This window comes from Lathyrus oleraceus, chromosome 6, assembly GCF_024323335.1.
Source record: "Lathyrus oleraceus cultivar Zhongwan6 chromosome 6, CAAS_Psat_ZW6_1.0, whole genome shotgun sequence".
NCBI lineage: Eukaryota > Viridiplantae > Streptophyta > Magnoliopsida > Fabales > Fabaceae > Lathyrus > Lathyrus oleraceus.
Window position 1 is genome coordinate 283,828,356 of NC_066584.1, and position 22,793 is coordinate 283,851,148.

Below are 22,793 nucleotides of genomic sequence, written 5' to 3' on the forward strand. Positions count from 1 at the left end.
CTCTCTCTCTCTCTCTCTCTCTCTCTCTCTCTCTCTCTCTCTCTCTCTCTAAGTAGTAGCATTTTGTGATAAAAATCCCGAAAGAAATGGTTAAAAAGAGAAATATTAACTCAAAATTAAAAGAAGTGAGTTGAACGGAATTCTGAGTGTTGAATCTAATGGAGTTATGTTGATTGGGATTGAAGCCATAAAAAATGAAATTTTGAGCACTTCAAAGACAGATTCATATCAGCAAATAATAATACGTTAGGAGTGCAATTCTTCGAGTACAATCAGATTGACCAAGAAGATAAGACGAGGTCGATTACATACTTTTCTTAAATATATATATATATATATATATATATATATATATATATATATATATATATATATATATATATAATTTTAATGATTAAAAATGACAAACAAAAGATAAAATTATATATTAACCAAATGAAGTATCAAAAAGTTCAAAGGTATTGTTTAAACTACTAACACCATTTTTTACAACTTAAATTATCTAACTACATAAAAAGAGCCTTCCTACGAATACTTTTTGAAGCAAAATCGTCAACTAAGTCTTCATATTTTATTGTCTCCAAAATATCATTTTCAATAGCTATTCATGTCAATCCATTAAGCCTTTCTTGTGACATGGTAGATCGCAAGTAAGTCTTTAACAACTTAAAGTTTGAAAAACTTCTTTCTGCAGAAGCAACTGTCACAGGATAAGGCAATAAGATTCTATATGCAATAAATGTATTAGGAAAACAATCCAAGCCTTTTAAAAATAATAATATATCAGTAGGTCTTATGGTTTCTTAAGGCAACATTTCTCTTAGTAACTTCAACTCTGCAAAAAATTCATTCCCATCAATATCAGATTGCTCATTATGTTTCAATGTCTGCTCAAAGTTAGTACAACAAGACTTCAAAGTTGCATCATCTAATGATTGTAACTTGTGAGAAGTAAACAAGAAACCAAAAATACTTTCATACTCTTGGTATTGCTCAAACCTCTTATTAAGAGAAACAACAGCTTGATCAACAAGGTAAAGAAAATAATTAACCCTGAATGATTCTTCTTCTGATAGCTCGACTGATGGGATATTCAAATTCTCATCAAATTGCCTTTTTCTTTTAATTATACGCCTTTGAGGAAATATTGGGGAAATATTCAATTCCACCGCAATTTCCTTAGCGTTAATCAATACCTTATAAAAACCTGTTTCTCTATATCCCTCAAAATACGAAATCAACCCCTTAATTTTTTGCATAGCAACATCAATAAGCATATCCTTTTCCTGTTAAAGCTTGCTAACAGAATTAATAGCAGATAATATTTCAAAACAAATAATTATAGCCATCAAAAACTCAAAATCACCAAGCTCATTTGTTGCTAAGGATTTAGCTTCATTTTGCATTTTAGGATCAAGATCAATTTTTGATACTTCAAACAAAGCTTCTGTAAATTCTAACATTTGAGTTCTTATAGCTTTGACACTTTCTACACGACTCTCCCAACAAGTGGATGACAATGATTTTGGAGTCAACCCTTATACATTATCTTTCAAAATTTGCCATCTCTTAGTAGAATTGGCAAAAATTGTATAAATGCGTTGAACAACTCCAAAAAAATTCCTAGCTTTAATTCAAGAGTTAGCCATATCACACAATGTCAAATTAAGACTATGACAACCACAAGGAGTATAAAAGGCTCTCGGATTTATGTCTAAAAATCTCTTTTGCACACCTTGGTGTTTTCCTTTCATATATGACCCATTATCATAACCTTGCCCTCTTACGTCAAATAGGTGAGACCAAATTCTTTCAATTCATTTTGTAAAACATCAAAAAGCCCCTGACCACTTGTATCATTCACATTCAAAAATCCTAAAAATGATTCCTCAATACTAACAGAAGCTGAAGAAATATCCACATATCTTATTATCGAAGACATCTGCTCTTAGTGACTAACATCAGGAGTACAATCAAGTATCACTGAAAAATACTTTGCCTGTTTAATTTTTTTAATGATTTCAATTTTAATCGCAGAACCAAGCAATGAAATCAACCCATTCTGTATGTTATGCCCAAGGTAATGAATATGAACTTTTTGAGTTGTAACACGTCTAACATGTTCTTGGATGATTGGGTCAAATTCAGCTAACATTTCAATCAAACCCAAAAAGTTTTCATTGCTATCTTCCTACAATTTCTCCTTAGAACCACAAAAGGCTAAATTATGTTTAGCAAGAAATTTCACTATTAAAATAACTCTTTTTAAAACATTTTTCCAGTGATCCTTTTCTTTCTCAATTAATCTTTGAGTTGTTTTATCAATAGTTTGAAATTTTTGCAGCCTTTTGCGATACTCATACCAAGTAGTCATATTTTTAACACGTTTCATGCCTAACTCGTGCTCTTTAATTCTTTCACCAACATGTACCCAATAACTATAATCCTCATTTGCTAATTGTCCCCTAACAATCCCATTTTTAAAAACTTTACAACAAAAACAAAATACTCTATCAAGCTCTTTCGAATAAACAAGCCAATCTCTATCACACACCTCTCTATTTTCTAAAGCTCTAGTATACAAATTAGCCGTAAAACGTCTATTCAAACTATCTCTAGGACCCTTCACAATAGAATTATCTCTTTTAGGACCTTTCACAACTAATAAATCAATCAGTTTAGGTTGAAGACGATCTCAATTTCTTGGATCAAATATATCATAATCAACATTATCATCATCATCATCATCATCATCGACATCATCATCATTATTAACTTCATCAATAATTGGCACACTATCAAAATTATCATTTTCAATGGGCATACTATTAAGATTATCATTTTCTATGGGCACACTATCAAGATTATCATTTTCAATGGGCATACTATCAAGATTATCATTTTCAATAGGCACACTATCAAGATTATCATTTTCAATAGGCACACTATCAAGATTATCATTTTCAATAAGCAAACTATCAATATTATCAACATAACGACTTTCATTTGAAACTTGTGGTTCTTTGATTAAAAATTTATCAAGAACTCCTACTTGAGATTGAATTAACTCTTCAATTTTTTTCTTTTTCTTACGTTTATCATTTCCACATTCAAATTTTCTATTCTTAGGAGGCATCTTAGCAGGCATAATAAGAAAAAACTGAAATTTCTCACAATGTTTTTTGTGTCCGTCGATGATCTACTAATTATCCCGTTGTGAAATTGTGTTCCTACATCAATAACAAAAAAAAAATCAATTACATTAAATAAAAGAAACTATAAATTAATCATCAAAAAATATTAATAATTAAATCATGGAGAAAAGACTTTAATTAATATTCAATTATATTTTATTATGTTGTGTTCTTCTCTTATATAGTACCATAAAAAATTACTAATTATAAATTAAAAGCAAATTATAAATTAATAGCAAGAAAATAAATTATATTTAATTAAATAAGTTATAAATTAATTATAAAAAATATCAATACTAATACATACTAATTTTGCTTTGAAAGATTCCAAATTGCAATTTGGTCTTATGAGAAAAAGTAGGGATAAAAATCGTCACCAACACCAACAGTATTCTTGTTTTGAATTTTGATACTACTGAGTAGTATATACAGTATACTAGTATCTCATTTCACCCTAAAATTTTATTTATTTATATATTATAATTTTATAAAGAACACAAGTTACCCTCATTTCCACCCTAAAATCTAAAATCTAAAATCTAAAATCAATATTGATACAGGAACTAAAATAGGATTTCACCGTAAAATTTAAAATAAATCTAAAATTACTATTTTTTCTACCTTCAAAATCAAATAATCATAATAAAAATAAATGGGAAGTAACTAATTGAATAAACTGACCTGATAAAAGAGAGGATTGAAAAGGAAAAAAAAGATTTTTTTTCTGGTTTCAAACAGCTCTAAGAGAAAAAGAGAGAAGAGAATAACGTTTGAGAGGAGAGAGAAGTGAGAACGTGTGAGAAAGGAGACAAAAAAATGTTTGGTTTCCAAATATCCTATTTTTCAGCATTTAATATTTTATTTATTATATGTGATACAAAAATATTTTTATTTATTAATTTTTTTATATTCACTAATAATAGTTAATTTGAGGCCCCACAAAAAGTGAGGCCCTCTGCTAGTGCACAACTTGCACAGGAAAAGAACCGGCCCTGCAGGTAAGCAATTTAAAAACTATCGGAACACTTTAATAAGTTATCCTATGAACAATTCAAAACTACCAGAACACTATAATTTAATTATTGGGCATATTAAAAATTAAAAATTTGACTACGAGAACTCTTTTACCAAGTGTTTCGGTACATTAATAATGTGTTTACCAAAACTCTTTTGACAAATGTTATGATACATTAAAAATTAAAATTTTAGTTATCGGAACTCTTTTGGCAAGTGTTCTGGTAAACTAATGTACGAGTACAAAAAAAATTAATTTTGAAAAATTTAATAATAATTAAAAGACTTAATTGCAACTTTGGTCCCCCTATTTTTGTTTTTTCGATTTTGATCCTCTCATTTTAAAAACCACGGTTTTGTCCCTCTTTAAAGTTTTTAGATTTGATTTTAGTCCCCCAAAAGGACAAAAAGTCCAACACAACTTAAAAGAGGAATCAAAATCGTTATTTTTAAAAAAGAGGGACCAAAACTAAAAGAAAAATACAAAATAGGGGGACCAAAATTGCAATTAAACCTAAATAAAAATGATACAATTAAAATATTTTGATAAATGTTTGACTATAGGGATCATGGTAGGGGTATAGGGTAAAGTTTTTTAATTGGTTCGAACAACGGATTTTCAATATTCTATCGGAAAGTCCTGTTATCCGAACCAACCATAATTTATTTGTATTACTCATATCATCATTATCATGGAAACTAGTATCAAGCATTCAACTTCAATAAGAAAAAAATGAAGTGTCATTTGTTTTGTTCATAACCTATATGGAGAAACGGAAAATTATAGATTTTTGATTTAAGAAAATCTAATTCCAATTTTCATATTTACGTTATAAGCACACATATTCTGACAAATGACTAATTGCACACTCAAAAGTCTTTGTGTTAGATATTTTCATGTTAGATATTTTTGAATATGCTATAAAAAAAATTATTAGTCTAGTTATGAAAATTCTCATAGGATTATGGAAAATTATTTTATGTAAATAAATTATTATTTTTCAAATATTTTTTCATATTTGTTTTTAATGTACTCAATCAATCCAACCAAAATCAACATATTATTTTCCAATTTAGTTCGATTTGGACTTTATCGCAAAAATGTGAAAATCTAATCTAAATAATCCATATTTTTGATCGGTTTGGGTATCCAATTCTCTCAAAATTGAACCAACCAGTTAACACCCTAAGTAGAAAGGCTTCATTTGATGATGTCAAAAGTGACTCAACAAAATCTTTTTGACGATTATCAATTAAAACAACTACATTTGTTTAAATTTGTGTCTAGATTGAAGATCAAATTTCATAAGATTTTACTCGTCGGTATTAATATATCTCAATGCTTGATAGAGAAAGCAACGATAATACTTCAGTGTAAGATTGGAACCATACCTTTAAAGTATTTGGGTCTTTCAATTAGAGGAGATTCTACAAGGAATGTGATTTGGAAATTGGCATTGGATGCCATAAGAGTTAGATTATTTAGTTGGAACAACAAACATCTATCTATTGACGGCAGAATTATCTTGTTGAAATTGGTCATGTATAGACTATTTCCTTTCTTTTTTTTAAAGCTCCGAGAAATATCATTGCTAAGCTTAAATTTTTGTTTAATTTTTTTATGGAAGGGAGGAGAAAAAGCTAGGAAAAGAAGTTTGGTGAAAAAGGATAAGGTATGCCATAAAATATAGAAGATGCAGATTTTGAATGAATATTTGAAGGCTTTAAACATAGTGCTATTAGAAAAATAGGGATTAAGGTTGAGAAAAAGGATAAAAAGGAATATATGGTATAGTGCCTTAGTGAGCAAATATGAGGAGACAAATGGTAGAATCAATATAGAAGAGAGATCGATTTCGGTGTGGTGGAAAGACATAGAAAGTGTTGAAAATGAGGTGAGGGGCTTCAAAGTGAATTGGTTCTCAAATAATTTAAAGAAAGAAGTAGGGAAATGACGAAGATTCTTTTTTTTTCGACAACCTATGGATTTAAGGGAGTCCTAATAGATATGCAAAAGACAAAAACATCATTGTCCAAGTTCTAATTCAAGATGAATATGGAGAGTGGAAGTGTATTAGAAAATGTAATTTTTTTAGCATTAAGAGAGTATAAAATTGTTAGAAATTGATATTTTTCTAACATATTAATTACTTTACTTGTTGTGTTACTTTACTTGTTGTTGTTACTATAATTATTAGATTCTTACTTGTTAAGATGGTAAAGAAGAAAAAAGCTAATGATGCCTACTATTTATAGTAGATTTGCTTTGGATTTTATTTTCACTCTATCAAGCAAGCTTATTATTTGGCTCTATATATTTTGTGATGTATTTTACAGTATCATATAACTCAACAATATAACCTTTTCCTCAAAAACATTTATTATTTTGTGGTTTATATTCATCTCTTCTCCACCACTTCACTGTAACTTCTGTTTTTCTTACATGGTATCAAGAGATTCATTGATCTTAACGGGTCTGTGGGGAAATAAAACCAACAAGAAAACAATCATAAAAAATCTTTAAACACCATAAATGGATTCCAACAGTAGTTATTTACCTCCACCTCCTGTGCTTGTGGGATAAAGCTATCATTTGTTAGTTACAAAAATGAAAGCTTATTTGAGAGCTCAAAGTTTATGGGATGTTGTGGAAAATGGAAGCAACCCACCACCTCTTTCAAATAACTCAATAATAGCTCAAATAAAAAATCACAATGAGGAAGTGACAAAATAAGGAAGAGCACTTACCATAATACATGCAACACTACCTGATGATATATTTATCATCTTGAATCTTGAGACTGCAAAAGAAGCTTGGGACAAGCTGAATGATGAGTTCAAGGGAGTGAAAGAAAAAATAATATGCAAGTGTTGAACTTGAGAAGAGAGTATGAAGTATTAAAAATGAAATAAAATGAAACTATTAAAGAATTTTCTCACAAAATTTCGAAGGTTGTTTCACAAATTAGATTGTTGGGAGAGGAACTCTGTGATCAAAGAGTTATGGAAAAAAATTACGATATGTCTTCTAGAGAGGTTTGAAACAAAAATATCCTCTCTCGAACAAACTAAGGACTTTACTCAAATCACGCTTGTAAAGCTTATTAATACTTTGCAAGCTACTGAGCAAAGAAGATCTTTCAGGATAAAAGAAAGTGTTGAAGGTGCTTTTGTGGCTAACACCAAAGGAAAAAATCAAAGTTACAACAGTTTTAGGAAAAATTATTTTCGTGAGAAGAACTAAAAAGGGAAAAGGGATGAAGTCAACAACAGAGGAAAGAGTTGGAATTATAAGTTTCCACTTTGTTAATATTACAAAAAGGATACTCATTTAGAGAAGTATTATTGGTACAATTCAAGAGTTAATTTCAGAGCCTGCAATCAACTTGGTCACGTGGATAAGGTTTGCAAAAACAAATCAAACTAGTAGGGACAACAAGCCCAAGTTGTTGAACACCACCAACAAAAGAAGTAATTATTCATGACTTCTTACTATTCAGTCAATAGTAGAAAAGAAACATGGCTAATAGATGATGGGTGTACCAATCACATGACTCATAATGTTAACGTTTTTAACGAACATGATAAGTCCTTCTACTCTAAAGTTACTATAGGAAATGGAGAACATGATGATGTCAAAGGAAAGGGTGTTGTAGATGTTGAAACTCCCTTGGGTATCAAATATATTTTAGATGTTTTATTTGTACCTGAAATAAACCAAAGTGTTTTAAGTGTGGTGAAAATGATGGCAGCTTGTAGACAAACCAAAAAATCAAAAGGTTATTGGTGTTAAGTGGCCTATAGAACCAAACTCAATCTTGATGTTATATAAAAAAACTTAAGGTTAGATTGGTGGTAAAAGGTTATTTTCAACAACATGGTGTTGGTTTCTCAGACACTTTTTCACCTATTGTAAGACATGATACAATCAGGTTATTGGTTGCCTTAATAGTAAAATTGTGATGAAAAAATTATCATTTTGATGTTAAATTAGCTTTTTTAATGGGTTTCTTGATGAAGACATTTATGTCGACCAACTCGAAGGTTTTAAGGTTGCAGGAAGTGAAAAGAAAGTTTACAAGCTTCACAAAGCCCTCTATGGCTTAAGACAAGCACCAAGAGAATGGTATATCAAAGTTGATGTCTATCTTATGCAAAGAGGTTTTAAAAGAAGTTAAAATGAGGCTACTTTGTAGGTGAAGAGGTCAAAGAATAAAGTGCTACTAATAATGTCATTGTATGTTGATGATTTCTTAATTATAGGGAATGAATTCAATTCTCTAAGTCAATTCAAGCAAGCTATGGAGAATGAATTTTAGATGGCATATTTGGGTGAAATGGAATATTTTCTTGGAATGGAGATCTTTCAGTGAATCTTCATTTCATAAAAGAAATATACTATGGAGGTGTTAATGAAGTTTCATATGGATAAATGCAAGTCTGTTTCCACACCTCTAGTTATGAATGAAAAATTATCAAAGGATGATGGTGATAATAGTACATATGCTTCTATTTATAAAAGTGTAATTGGAAGTTCGTTTTATCTTTCAGCGATGATGCCTTATATAATGTTGGCTCCTAACTTAATTTTCCAAATTCATGCATTCTCCAAGTCAAGCTCATCTTGGTGCAGCTAAGAGAGTTTTGAGGTATATAAAAGGTACAACTAATTATGGTTTGTATTTTCTGAAAAATGTAAGGAGACCTCCAAAGATATGGAAATAGTGACTGGGTGGAAGTGTAGATGATGCAAAAAGTACCTCTGGTTATGTTTTGGCATTTGGCAGTGTTGTTTTCTCATGGAATTCAAAGAAACAAGAAATTGTCACTCAATCATCAACTGAAGCGGAGTATATTTCTACTACTACAACAACAAATGAAAATATTTGGCTAAGGAGGATTTCATCAGAGGTGGGACAACTTCAAATAAAAGAAATTGTTAATTGGGTGGACAACAAATCTACTATTTCCATAGCTAAGAATCCAGTCCAATATGGAAGAACCAAACACATCAAGTTTAAATATCATGCTATTAGAGAAGCTGAAAAGTCAAAGGAAATCAGTTTGGAGCATTGCAATTCAGAAAATCAGATTGCATATATAATGGCCAAAGCTCTTTCCAAGGGAAGGATCGAAGAATTGAGATCAATGCTTGGAGTATTCATGAAAAGTCTCAAAGAGAAGCGTTAGAAATTGATATTTTTCTAACACATTAGTTACTTTGCTTGTTGTTGTTACTATAGTGATTAGATTCTTTCTTGTTAATATGGTAAAGAAGGGAAAAGTTAATGATGCCTACTATTTAGAGTAGATTTTATTTGGATTTTATTTTCACTTTAACAAGCAAGCTTATTGTTTGGCTCTATATATTTTGTAATGTATTTTTCAGCTTCATGTAACTCAACAACATAACCTTTTCCTCCAAAAATACTATCATTTCGTGGTTTTTATTTATCTTGTCTCCACCATTTTACCATAATTTATGTTTTTCTTACAAAAATTGCATTACTTAGAGAACAATTAGTTAGATCCTTGATGAGTTGTCACTGAGGAAGTTAGACTCAGTACAACTTATCCAGCCTATAAATAGTCCCTGTGTTATTCAATGTAACTAACTTTTAGTTTTTTGTTTCAATCGCATAGAAAAATTATAATTTCTCTCTCTCTCTCTCTCTCTCTCTCTCTCTCTCTCTGTCTCTCTCTCTCTCTCTCTCTCTCTCTCTATCTCTCTCTCTCTCTCTCTCTCTCTCTCTCTCTCTCTCTCTCTCTCTCTCTCTCTTAAATATGAACTCTCTCTCAATTTTTTTATGGTATCATGAGCTTGTGATCAACACAATCAAGGCTTCCACTGAAATTGTTCAATCATCTCCGTCGCAAGGTGGAAATTCTTCGAAGAATGCAGATGGATCTTCCTTGAAGAATACATTCAAAAAAATTGCGCGACAAATTAGTATCAAAATTGATAAATCGAATTTCCTCTCTTGGAAATAGTAGGTTGAAGGCATCATACAATTCACAAGTTTCATTGCCACCTCGTGAATCTTATAATTCCACCTCGATACCTCACAACTGAAGATCGTGCCTCTTACATATAGAGTTTGATGTTCCTGACATGGAAATAAGAAGAGTCCCTTCTATTTACGTGGCTTTTTACCACACTCTTAGATTCAGTTCTTCCTTGATTCATGAAATTTGTTCAACACATGAAGTTTGAACAATGTGATGCATTGGTAGTTCAAAGTTTCATGGAAAAAATGCAAGAGAAAAAGACATGATGAGTAGATTCGGAGTGATTCTTGAAAAGAAAACAAACGGAGGTCATAACATAATCCTTACATTGGAGTTGTTCATCTGTTGGATATTTATTTTTCATTAATCTCCAAACAACGAGGGATTTAGAGGGAGGAATATCGTGGTCTAAAGTGATCAACCGTTGTCTAAAGCCAACCGCATCCCTTTTAGAAACACTTTTAAACCGTTGTCCAAAGTAAAAAATTTGAATCCAAAAACTTTAATTAAGTCACGCGGTGAGTTCAGGAAACACAAGTTCAGGAAACATGAGAAAATCGTATTCTAAAGTGAATTTTACAAACTACGTCACTTTTAGTCACGTTTTAAATTGTTGCCTAAAGTCTAAAATTTTGAAAAAAATTAACCCACCAAAATAGTTTAATTAAGTTGTCCGTTAAGAAATTTAAAAACTACCACAACACTTTAATTTAGTTATCCAGTGAACAATTCAAAAACTACCGGAACACTTTAATTAAGTTATCGGGCACATTAAAAATTAAAAATTTGGCTACCGAAACTCTTTTACCAAGTGTTCCGATACATTAAAAATTTCTTTAGAAAAACTCTTTTGACAAGTGTTCCGATACATTAAAAATTAAAATATTAACTGCCGTAACTCTTTTGGCAAGTGTTCTGGTAAACTAATGTACGAGTATATAAATTTTTTATTTTGAAAAATTTAATAATAATTAAAAGACTTAATTGCAACTTTAGTCCCCCTATTTTTATTTTATTTTTGGATTTGATCCCCCATTTTAAAAACCACCATTTTGGTCTCTCTTTTAGGGTTTTTGGTTGGATTTTAGTCCCCAAAAATCCAACACAAAACTTAAAAGAGGGACCAAAATCGTAGTTTTTAAAATGGAGGGACCAAAATCCAAAAAAAAATACAAAATAGGGGGACCAAAATTATAATTAAACCTAAATAAAAATGGTATAATTAAAATATTTTGATAAATGTTTGAGTATAGGTATCATGGTAGAGTAATAGGGTAGAGTTTTTTAATTGGTTCAGACAACGGATTTTCAATATTCTATCGGAAAGTCCTTCCACCCGAACCAACCATAATTTATTTGTATTACTCATATCATCATTATCATGGAAACTAGTATCAAGCATTCAATTTCAATAAGAAAAAAATGAAGTGTCATTTATTTTGTTCACAAACTATATGGAGAAATGAAAAATTAGAGATTTTACATTTAAGAAAATCTAATTCCAATTATCATATTTTCGTTAGAAGCACACATATTCAAATGACTAATTGCACACTCAAAAGTCTTTGTGTTAGATATTTTTGAATATGCTATAAAAAATTTATTAGTCTAGTTATAAAAAATTTCATAGGATTATGGAAAATTATTTGATGTAAATAAATTGTTTTTTTTCAAATATTTTTTCACATTTATTTTTAATGTATCCAATCAATCCAACGAAAATCAACATATTATTTTCCAGTTTAGTTTGATTTTGGTTTTATCGCAAAATTGTGCAAATCCAATCTAAACAATCCATATTTTTGATCGGTTTGGGTATCAGATTCTCTCAAAACTAAACCAATCAGTTAACACCCCAAGCAGAAGGGCTTCATTTGATGATGTCAACAGTGGCTCAACAAAATATTTTTGACGATTATCAATTAAAACAACTACATTTGTTTGAATTTGTGTCTAGATTGAAGATCAAATTTCATAAGATTTTACGCGCCGGTATTGATATATCTCAATGCTCGATAGAGAAAGCAACGATAATACTTCAATGTAAGATTGCAACCATACCTTTAAAGTATTTTGGTCTTTCAACTATAGGATATTCTAGAAGGAATGTGATTTGGAAATTGGCATTGGATGCCATAAGAGTTAGATTGTTTAGTTGGAACCACAAACATCTATCCATTGGCGGAAAAATTATCTTGTTGAAATCGGTCATGTAAGCACTTTCGGTCTATTTCCTTTCTTTTTTTAAAGCTCCGACAAATTTCATTTTTAAGCTTAAATTTTTGTTTAATTTTTTTATGGAAGGGAGGAGAAGAAGCTAGGAAAATAAGTTTGGTGAAATAGGATAAGGTATGCCATAAAATAGAGGAGATGCAGATTTTGAATAAAAATTTGAAGGCTTTAAACATAATGCTATTAGAAAAATAGGGACTAAGGTTAAGAAAAGGATAAAAAAGAATATATGGTATAGTGCCTTAGTGAGCAAATATGAGGAGACAAATGGTAGAATCAATATAGAAGACAGATTTATTTCGGTATGGTGGAAAAATATAGAAAGTGTTGAAAATGAGGTGACGGGCTTCAAAGTGAATTGGTTCTCAAATAAGTTAAAGAAAGAAGTAGAGAAATAATAAGATTCTTTTTTTTTTGGACGACCTATGGATTTAACGGAGTCCTAATAGACATGCGGAAGACAAATACACCATTGTCCAAGTTCTAATTCAAGTTGAATAGGGCGAGTGGTTGTGTATTAGAAAATGTATTTTTTTTTGCATTAAGAGAATATAAAATTGTTAGAAATTTATATTTTTCTAACATATTAATTACTTTACTTGTTGTGTTACTTTACTTGTTGTTGTTACTATAATTATTAGATTCTTACTTGTTAAGATGGTAAGGTAGGAAAAAGATAATGATGCCTACTATTTATAGTAGATTTTCTTTGGATTTTATTTTCACTCTATCAAGCAAGCTTATTGCTTGGCTCTATATATTTTGTAATGTATTTTTCAGCATCATATAACTCAACAACATAACCTTTTCCTCCAAAAAAAATATCATTTTATGGTTTTTATTCATCTCTTCTCCACCACTTCACCATGACTTCTGTTTTTCTAACATGGTATCAAGAGATTTATTGATCTTAATGGGTCTGTGAGGAAATAAAACCAACAAGAAAACAATCACAAAAAAACCATGAAACACCATAAATGGATTCCAACAGTAGTTATTTACCTCCACCTCTTGTGTTTGTGGGATACAACTATCATTTGTTAGTTACAAAAATGAAAGCTTATTTGAGAGCTCAAAGTTTATGGGATGTTGTTGAAAATGGAAGCAACCCATCACCTCTTTCAAATAACCCAATAACAGCTCAAATAAAAAATCACAATGAGGAAGTGACAAAAGAAGGAAGAGCACTTGCCATAATACATGCAACACTACATGATGATATATTTATCAAGATCTTGAATCTTGAGACTGCAAAAGAAGCTGAGGACAAGCTGAAGGATGAGTTTCAAGGGAGTGAAAGAACAAATAATATGCAAGTGTTGAACTTGAGAAGAGAGTTTTAAGCATTAAAAATGAGAGAAATTGAAACTATTAAAGAATTTCCTCACAGAATTTTGAAGGTTGTTTCACAAATTAAATTGTTGAAAGAGGAACACAATGATCAAAGAGTTGTGGAAAAAAATTTGGTATGTCTTCTAGAGAGGTTTGAAACAAAAATATCCTCTCTCGAACAAACTAAGGACTTTACTCAAATCACGCTTGTAGAGCTTGTTAATGCTTTGCAAGCTACTGAGCTATGAAGATCTTTAAGGATATAAGAAAATGTTGAAGGTGCTTTTATGGCCAGCAACAAAGGAAAAAACCAAAGCTACAACAATTTTGGGAAAAATTCTTTTTGTGAGAAGAAATGAAAACGAAAAAGGGATGAAGTCAGCAACAGAGGAAAGAGTTGGAATTAGAAGTTTCCACTTTGTTAACATTACAAAAAGGATACTCATTTAGAGAAGTATTGTTGGTACAAGCCAAGATTTAATTTTAGAGCCTGCATTTAACTTGGTCACGTGGATAAGGTTTGCAAAAACAAATCAAACCAGTAGGGACAACAAGCCCAAGTTATTGAACACCACCAACAGAAGAAGCAATTATTCTTGGCTTCTTACTATTCAGTCAATAGTAGAAAAGAAACATGGCTAATAGATAGTGGGTGTACCAATTACATGCCTCATAATGTTGACATTTTTAAGGAACATGATAAGTTCTTCTACTCTAAAGTTACTATAGGCAATGGAGAACATGCTAATGTCAAATGAAAACATGTTGTAGATGTTGAAACTCCCCCGGGTATCAAATATATTTTAGATGTTTTATTTGTACTTGAAATAAATCAAAGTGTTTTAAGTGTGGGGAAAATGATGGAAAACAACTATTCATTGCATTTCAAAGACATGATATGCATTATTATAGATCCTTATGGATCTAAGTTAATGATGGTTGAAATGAGAGGTAAAAGTTTTTGAATAGAGTGGAAGCAAACAATCATGCATGCTTTTCCAAGTAGTGTTGGTGATTCCTCCTTGTGGCATAAAAGGTTGGGTCACTTTAGTTACTCAGCCTTAAAACAAATGAGTTCTCATGATTTGGTTGAAAATTTTCCAATCATTGATTATGTTATTGACACATGTGATGTATGTCAATTTGGAAAACAAAGTAGAATATCATCCATATTGTGTCAACCCTAAGCTTATGAGAAGTTACAACTCATACATATTGATGTGTGTGGTCCAATGCCAACGACATCTTTAAATGGAAGCAAATACTTTCTGCTATTTATAAATGATTTTACAAGGATGATATGGGTGTTTTTTCTAAGGAAAAGTCATATGTGTTTGCTTCATTTCAGAGTTTCAAACTTATGGTTGAAAAGAGGTTGATTGTGAAATTAAAAAGCTCAGATCTGATAATGGAACTGAGTATACAACAGGGGAACTTAAATTTTTTTGAGAGCAAGCTAGAATCCAACATCAACTTACTGTTCCTTACATTTCTCAGCAAAATAGAGTGAGTGAAAGGAAGAACATGACAGTCACGGAGATGGCTCGATGTTTGCTTTTCGAAAAAGTATTCCAAAACCCTTTCGGATTGAGGCTATAAACACCTCAGTGTACTTGCTGAATTTGCTGCCTACCAAAGCCTTGAAGGGGAAAACACCCTTTGAAGCATGGTATAAAATAAAGTTGTATGTTGAACATTCAAAAATATTTGGATATGTGCGCTATGTCCATGTTCCTAAGGTGAAAATAGATAAATTAGAAACCAAGTCTGTTGTTGGTATATTTTTGGGGTACAACAGTAACTCCAAAGGGTATCGAATTTATAATTTGGAGACCAAAATAATTCTGGTTAGCAGACATGTGAAGTTTGATTGGCTCTCTAAATGGAATTAGGAGAAAAGTTAAGCAGAAGATTCAAGTAAGGTATTGTCTATGGAAGATGGTTTGCATGATTAAAATCCAGAAGATGAAGGAGAAAATTATGATAGTGATCCTGATTTTCCAACTCGAGGTACAAGAACCTTGGATGATATTTATGCCATGTGCAATATAGCTACATTAGAGCCTACACGGTATGATGAAGCTACTAATGTTGAGGGATGGAAAGCTGCCATGCAGGAGGAGATGAAGATGATAGAGAAAAATCAAACATCACAGCTTGTAGACAAACCAAAAAATCAAAAGGTTATTGGTGTTAAGTGGCTTATAGAACCAAACTCAATCTTGATGTTCTATAAATAAACTTAAGGCCAGATTGGTGGAAAAAGGTTATTTTAAACAATTTGGTGTTGGTTTCTCAGACACTTTTGCACCTGTTGTAAGACATGATACAATTAGGGTGTTGGTTGCCTTAACAACAAAATTGGGATGAAAAATTTATCATTTTGATGTTAAATTAGCTTTTTTTAATGGGTTTCTTGATGAAGACATTTATGTCGACCAACTCGAAGGTTCTAAGGTGGCAGGAAGTGAAAATAAAGTTTACAAGCTTCACAAAGCCTTCTATGGCTTAGGACAAGCACCAAGAGAATGGTATAGCAAAATTGATGGCTATCTTATGCAAAGAGGTTTTAAAAGAAGTGAAAATGAGGCTACTTTATAGGTGAAGAGGTCAAAGAATGAACTGCAACTAATAATGTCATTGTATGTTGATGATTTCTTAATTATAGGGAATGAATCCAATTCTCTAAGTCAATTCAAGCAAGCTATGGAGAATGAATTTTAGATGGAATATTTGGGTGAAATGAAATATTTTATTGGAATGGAAATCTTGCAGTGAATCTTCATTTCATAAAAGAAACATACTTTTGAGGTGTTAATGAAGTTTCATATGGATAAATGCAAGTCTGTATCCACACCTCTGGTTGTGAATGAAAAATTATCAAAGGATGATGGTGATAATATTGCATATGCTTCTATTTGTAAAAGTATAATTGGAATTTTGTTGTATCTTTCAGCGGCCAGGCCTTATATAATGTTGGCTCCTAACTTAATTTTCCAAATTCATGCATTCTCCAAGTCAAGCTCATCTTGGTGCAGCTAAGAGAGTTTTGAGGTATATAAAAGGTACAACTAAATATGGTTAGTGTTTTCTGAAAAATGAAAGGAGGCCTCAAAGGATATGTGATCGGTCACCCTTTCCATTGAATTCCCACCTTTGATCCGACATATTTTCATCACTTTGGTAAGATTTGTGGTTGTTTATAGTTGTTTCATAGTCATTTATCATGTTTTGTTAGTTTGTTATCGCATTTCATTTTATTACATGTTTATGTCAAAAAGTCTCTTTTATGCTTTGATTTGGTAGTGTTATTGTTACAGGTCGTTGCACAGGTTTAAAAGAACTAACAGCTGATTGTTGGATGCTCAGAAAGGCAAAAATATGAAGATACAGCAGGCCAACACGGGCCCCCATGTGCAACAACACGGCCCGTGTTGTTTGTCAGGAAAAGAAAGCTCAGAGAGGAAAAACAGAGGGTTCACACGGGCACCCGTGTGAATCCACACGGCCCGTGTTGATGCCTCTGTAGCTTGCTCTGAAAATACTCATGTTGGAGAGCACACACGGGCACCCGTGTGAATCCACACGGCCCGTGTTGATGGGCGCGACTAAGAAACTTTACTTTTTGCCATGTGGATCTATTTTGCTCATTAAGGGTATTTTGGACTTTTTGCTGGGAGAAAATCCATCTGAAACTATTAGAAGACTTGGGAGAGAAAGGAAAGGACACTTTTTTGATGTACGAAAGAAAACACTGCACTGAAAAGATAGCCATTACAGAGGATTTGAAGACGGCGAGATTCAAGGGCATCGACCATTGAAGATCAAAATCTCCTAGTTCTTTGTAATGTTTAATTTTCACACTATGATTTCTTTGAATACTATGAGAGGCTAAACCCCCAATGTTAGGGGGGTGGTCCTGATTTGATCGTATGTTATGAATTTGAACAAATGATTTCCTTATTACCATGTTACATATTTCAATTCAATTGTGTGATGTTATTATGCTTTTGTATCGGACAAATACAATTAGATCTATGGCTATCAATAACAGGATTGTGATTGTTAGGGTTTTCACACAATTGGGTTTATAATTGCATCATCTAGGACTAGTAACTTTTGTAAATCACCGTAAACCTTGATATTGTTTATGATTAAAACCAAGGATTTATTGAATGGACATTTGAGTAAGAATTGGTAGTTTAATAGTTTCTTCATTAAGGACTTAAGGAAGAACTTTCTGAGGTTAGGTAATTGAATGTTTCATGTGTATTGAGGAAATCTTGACTTGAATTCATAACTAGTTAAATCAACCACTCACCCTAGCATGTTTCATCTTAATCAATTATTCTTTACTATCTTTTTGTGTTTGTTGTTATAAATTCCCCAAACCAACCAAACCATGGTGTTTTTGTTCAAATAGAATCAGAAGTAAAATAAGTATTTCCTACGCAATCCCTGAGATTAATACTTGGGAATAAAACTCCTTATTACTACATCGGTAAAAATAGTACACTTGCTATTTTTCCGATCAAGTTTTTGGCGCCGTTGTTGGGGATTGCCAAAATACCTATTTTAATTTTTATTCTATTGAAATTTTGTTGCTCGTCAACCAAAATTTTATCTGTGACAATCTTGTTATTCAAGTCTAATATTTGTCTAACTTGTTTATGTGAGGTAAGGCGTCAACAAATTTTTCTTTTGACGCAGATCCAGAAAGAACTCTTCCCGCTAGACAGAGACAAGCTAAGAGAGAAAAACTGGAATTAGCAGAGAAAGCAGAGGAGGAAGTTGTTTCAGTGCACTCAGAGAATTCAGATTCAGAAGCAGAAACAACTCCCGAGGTCATGGCTGTAGAACCACCACCACCACCAGAGAGACTTCTCGGTGACTATGGTGGAAACAACACTCTGGGTGGTCGTATGACAATTGTCAACCAACCGGTTAATGAAGAACAATTTCAGCTGCATCCCAACATAATTAATCAACTCGAAAGGCGGTCCTTTTCTGGAAGAGTGAATGAAGATGCCAACAAGCATCTCCAAAGGTTTTTGACTATGAGCACAACGCTGAAAATGCCTGGACATAACGAAGAAGCAATAAGGCTTCGTATGTTCCCATTCACTTTAGCAGATGAAGCCGAAGAGTGGTTCTATTCCTTACCGGCTGGCAGTATCACTACATGGGAGCAGATGGAAACATCATTCTTGTAGGAATATTTTCCCGCATCGGTGTCACTGCGAAAAAGATACGAGATCCTAAACTTCAAGCAGAAGGAGGGTGAGTCACTAGGAGACGCCTATAAAAGATTCAAGAGAATCCTAGTGGCTTGTCCCACTCACAACATGGATGAAACTAAGCAGATGCAAATGTTTGTTAATGGTCTCCGAATTCAAACGAGACAAATCCTTGATTCAGCAGCTGGTGGCTCAGCTAACTTTGCAACAGCCACGGGTATGAAGAAGATAATTGAAGCAATTGCCTCAAATGAGCATCTGGAGCTGTATGATAGAGTGTCAAGCAAATCCGCAGTTATTGATTTGAAGCTTGAAACAAACCAACAAGTGAAAATTGAAGAAGCAGTGGCTGCAGAGGTAGAGAAAAGGTTGAAAGCACTAAACATAGGTGCTCAGAAGGTGGCTCAAGTGCAACAGGCACCAAACGATGTATGTGGCATTTGTAATGAACCACACAATACTGTTCATTGCTTTGCAACACCACAACAGATAGAAGATATCAAGTTTTTAAAGCAAAATAATCCCTACTCCAACACATACAATCCGGGGTGGAAGAATCATCCCAACTTTGCATGGAAGGATCAGAAAGGGAATGTGCAACAGCAGGTACAAGGTCAATATCAAAACCAATATCAGCAACAGCAACAACAACAACAAGTCCCAAAGAAAGCAGATTGGGAGATTGCAATTGAAAAGATGGCAGCTCATAACATCCAGTTCCAAGAGGAGACTCGAAATAATCAGAAGAACACTACAACATCCATAAAAAATCTTGAAATTCAGATGGGTCAAATTTCTCAACAGTTAGCTTCCAATTCCCAGGTACCTGGCACGTTTCCCAGTGGAACAGTTGTTAATCCACGTGATCAAAGTCACATTAAAGCAGTGGTCACAAGAAAAGGAAGAGCTAATGAACAACAAGTTGACGAACAGGTCGAAGAAGATGGGTTGTTGGAAGTTGATTTAGAGATTAGAGAAGAGCCAAAACAAGCTGAAGAAGTGGTGCGGAAGCCGGCAAGCCAGCAATAGAAACAAAAACCAAAGATCATTCTTCCTTTCCCTACAAGAACAAAGAAGAAAGATCTCAATGATTTTTTTTGAGAAATTCTTAGAATTATTCAAGAAACTCGAGATCAACATACCTTTTGCCGAAGCTTTAGAACAAATGCCAATCTATGCCAAATTCATGAAAGACATCATATCGAAGAAAAGGTCGATCGAGGGTGAGCCGATTATGCTAACTGAAACTTGTAGTGCTATTTTGCAGGGTCTAAAAATTCCGGTGAAGAAAAAAGATAGAGGTGCTGTCACTATTCCTTGCACCATTGGAGATAGATCATTCAAAAAAGCACTAATCGATTTGGGAGCAAGTGTTAGTCTAATGCCCCTTTCGATTTACAAAAAACTGGAGTTAGGAGAAGTGCAAGACACTCACATGACACTGCAATTTTATGATCATTCTATGAAGAGACCCTATGGTATAGCAACAGATGTTCTGGTGAAGATTGATAAATTTGTTTTCCCGGTGGATTTTGTGATACTCGAGATGCCGGAAGACGAGGAAATCCCTCTCATTTTGGGAAGACCTTTTCTTGAAACTGGAAGGTGCATGATAGATATTGAGGAAGGAACTATGACCCTCAAAGTCTATGATGAAAAGCTCAAAATTGATGTGAGAGATACTATGAAATTCAAGGATGACGAAGGTGCGAGTAAAAGTATTGAAGTTCTGGATACAGTGTTTGCTCAATCTATGCAGATTACAACACCAAAGCTTCCCTTAGAAAGAGTTTTGAGCTTATCTATCATTGAGGATACTGATGGAAACGATGAGAAAGAATCTGAAGTGGTGTCTATGTTAAAGGCACAACCTCCTTGGATTCATTCTCGACCACAACGGTGGGAAGAGCTTCGACCTAAAGTATCTACAGAAGAAAAGCAAGATATAAAAAAGGGGATGGAGTTGAAACAATTACCAGAACATCTCAAATATGTCTTTCTTGACAATGAAGAGAAATGTCCAGCAATCATCAATTCAGGTTTGAGAGAGATCCAAGAAGAAGAGCTAATCAAAGTACTCAAGAAATACAAGAGTGCTATTGGGTGGGCGATGGACGATTTGAAAGGAATCATCGCAACACTGTGTATGCACAAGATTTTGATGGAGGATGATCAGAAACCGGTCGTTCAACCTCAACGGAGAATGAACCCAGCTATGAAAGAAGTCGTTCGCAAGGAGGTTGTTAAACTTTTAGATGCGGGGTTGATTTACCCAATATCTGACAGTTCGTGGGTGAGCCCAGTTCATGTGGTACCGAAGAAGGGAGGGACAACTGTGATAAAAAATGAGAAAAATGAGTTGATCCCCACCCGTACTGTAATAGGTTGGAGAGTTTGCATTGACTACAGAAGACTGAACACTGCAACCAGGAAGGACCATTTCCCCTTACCTTTTATTGATCAGATATTGGAAAGATTGGAAGGTCATAATTTCTATTGTTTTCTATATGGGTACTCAGGGTACAACCAAATTGCGGTGGCACCTGAAGATCAAGAGAAAACAGCATTCACATGTCCGTATGGAATCTTTGCTTATAGAAGAATGTCGTTTGGGTTGTGTAACGCACCAGCAGCATTTCAGAGGTGCATGGCATCCATATTTTTCGATATGCTTGAGAAGCATATGGAGGTATTTATGGATGATTTTTCTGTTTTCGGATCTTCTTTTGAAAATTGTTTGTATAATTTGTCACTTGTGCTGGAAAGATGTCAACAAACCAATCTGATCCTGAATCGGGAGAAGTGTCATTTCATGGTGAGAGAAGGGATAATGCTAGGCCATAAAATATCCCATAAAGGAATTGAAGTTGAGAAGGAAAAAGTGGAGGTGATAGCTAATCTCCCTCATCTAGTTAATGAGAAAGGTATACGGAGTTTCTTGGGACATGCGGGATTCTACCATAGGTTCATCAAAGATTTCTCCAAGATCGCAAAACCGTTGACTAGTCTGCTTGTGAAGGATGTAACACCCTTCTAAAATACCCCAAATATTTAATTAAAACAACAGCATATAAATCAATATCAGAGTAATCATGCACCAAGGGTGTCACATAATACTTCACATAATTCACCGTAACAATCAGTCATGCTCATTATTTAATTCAACATAACACTTCTTTAAAAATTCGCAGCGGATAGAAACATTCAACATCTGTAATATCTTAAAATTAACATTTATTCAACAAATAAAACATCCCGTCCCGATGTTACATCTATCAGAGCATGACCCACTAAAACCACTCTAGACTTCAAGCACTAGCTTCTACCCAACTCACTGCTCGTTACCTGAAAAATATAACTGTAAGGGTGAGTTCCTCAATCGATATAACAAATATTATAAATCATCATGTTATGTTAAGTAACTTTACACGTTAATCACCCACATCATATCATGCATTCGGTAGCAGCATATTCAACTCAACATCATATTCAAACACAACGTAAATGCAACTCAATGAGACTCGACTCTTCATGCATGTGGTACCATTTGGAGTAAAACTCCCAACTTAAAATCATTGCCAGTTTAGTGGGCATCAAGGCATAAGCCTTCAACTTTCAACTTAGAATTTTTGCCAATCCAGGCCAACGTGGTGTGAGCAAAAGCCCCATAATTTTGCCAATCCAGGCCAACGTGGTGTGAGCAAAAGCCCCGACTTAATGCATATGAATGTATATGGCATGTACGACTTGAAGTTCCACAACATAATAACAACGA

General features: G+C 33.1%; 2 pseudogenes; both read left to right on the forward strand.

Moving 5' to 3' along the window:
• The first annotated feature begins 6,816 nt into the window (after nt 1–6,816).
• LOC127095191 (uncharacterized) lies at nt 6,817–9,398 on the forward strand (annotated as a pseudogene).
• Nucleotides 9,399–13,501: 4,103 nt separating this feature from the next.
• On the forward strand, nt 13,502–16,505 carry LOC127095193 (uncharacterized; annotated as a pseudogene).
• The last annotated feature ends 6,288 nt before the right edge of the window (nt 16,506–22,793 follow it).